Source organism: Capricornis sumatraensis, chromosome 9 (genome assembly GCF_032405125.1).
Source record: "Capricornis sumatraensis isolate serow.1 chromosome 9, serow.2, whole genome shotgun sequence".
Taxonomy (NCBI): Eukaryota; Metazoa; Chordata; class Mammalia; order Artiodactyla; family Bovidae; genus Capricornis; species Capricornis sumatraensis.
Genome location: NC_091077.1, coordinates 101,926,558 through 101,927,937, shown reverse-complemented (window position 1 = coordinate 101,927,937; position 1,380 = coordinate 101,926,558). Strand labels below are relative to the sequence as shown.

The 1,380-nt window shown below is 38.4% G+C and overlaps 1 non-coding gene across 1 annotated transcript; it reads right to left on the bottom strand.

The window, feature by feature from the left end:
- Positions 1-512: 512 nt before the first annotated feature.
- On the bottom strand, positions 513-584 carry TRNAW-CCA (transfer RNA tryptophan (anticodon CCA)). The gene has a single exon. It is a non-coding gene; the product is annotated as a tRNA-Trp (tRNA).
- Between the last annotated feature and the right edge of the window lie 796 nt (positions 585-1,380).

The window sequence follows — 1,380 nt, the reverse complement described above, 5'->3', positions numbered from 1 at the left end:
CTGCCCTGAATATGATGTTATTACATATTTAACCTACTATAATACCTGTGAAAGTGAAGTCGCTCAGTCGTGTCCGACTCTTTGTGACCCCATGGACTGTAACCTACCAGGCTCCATTGTCTGTGGGATTTTCCAGGCAAGAATACTGGAGTGGGCTGCCATTTCCTTCTCCAGAGGATCTTCCCAACCCAGGGATCGAACCCAGATCTCCTGCATTGCAGACAGACGCTTTACCATCTAAGCCACTAGGGAAGCCCAATATTATTATAATACCTGTAACCAACAATAATCTATTAAAGATATAGAAACAGGATAACTGTACATTTGGATAAACACACTTCACCTGAAGGATCCTACATTTTTTGCACTTTCATCAGGCTTGAAGGTGAAGTCGCTAATTCGTGTCCGACTCTTTGCGACCTCGTGGACTGTAAACTACTAGGCTTCTCCATACATAGGATTCTCCAGGCAAGAATACTGGAGTGGATTGCCATTTCCTTCTCCAAGGCATCTTCCCAACCCAGGGATCGAACCCGGGTCTCCTGCATTGGAGGCAGACGCTTTAACCTCTGAGCCACCAGGGAATAAATATATATCTAACATATTTTCCTTGTAGGATACATGATTCTCTTATTGAAAACATTCAAATAGGAATGCATATGATTTTGACTGAGTATATTAGTAAGTCATACGGTAATTATAAACTCACTAATGTGAATTTTTCCATATTTTAGAATTAGATAAGGAACAACACATCTTGGAAAATGATTAAATTTCACATGCTGAGTCACAAGACAGTGATTTTGGTTTTTTTTTAAAAAAAAGCTTGCCGTGATTTTAAAAATACTAAAATACTAATAAAACAACTACTTACCTTTCATGAGTAGAAGTATTTTAATTTTTTTAAACAAAGTAACCAAATTCAAACTAAAGTTTTCAGATATGAGCTGAGGCTCAGTTTAATGCCCAAATGCACAGGCTAGCTGTGAGACCTTTTGAACAGACAGTTTTTTCATTAAGGCAATGCCTCAGCCTAGTTCAGTTCTGACACACTTTAAATATTTAGTAGCACAGACCAATATGCTGGTTATATGTCATCTAGAAGTTAATGAATATCACCTTTACCCCTTCAAAGGCAGGAAATCTTTCAAAGTAGGCAGGAATGAGTTAATATTTCTGTTCCTCACAGGTACTTGGAAATTTTAGCAGAAGCTTTTGGGTGTCTTTAGCCAGTCACAGAAATTTTAGGTGATGAAAAGGAATTCTAACCATGGGAACTACCTTGGCAAGGTGAGCAAATTAGTTGAAGGAGCACAGGATTCCTGTCAGCGAATTAAGGAAAGGGTTTCAGTAGGCTCAATATCATGAAGCTAAATAAAC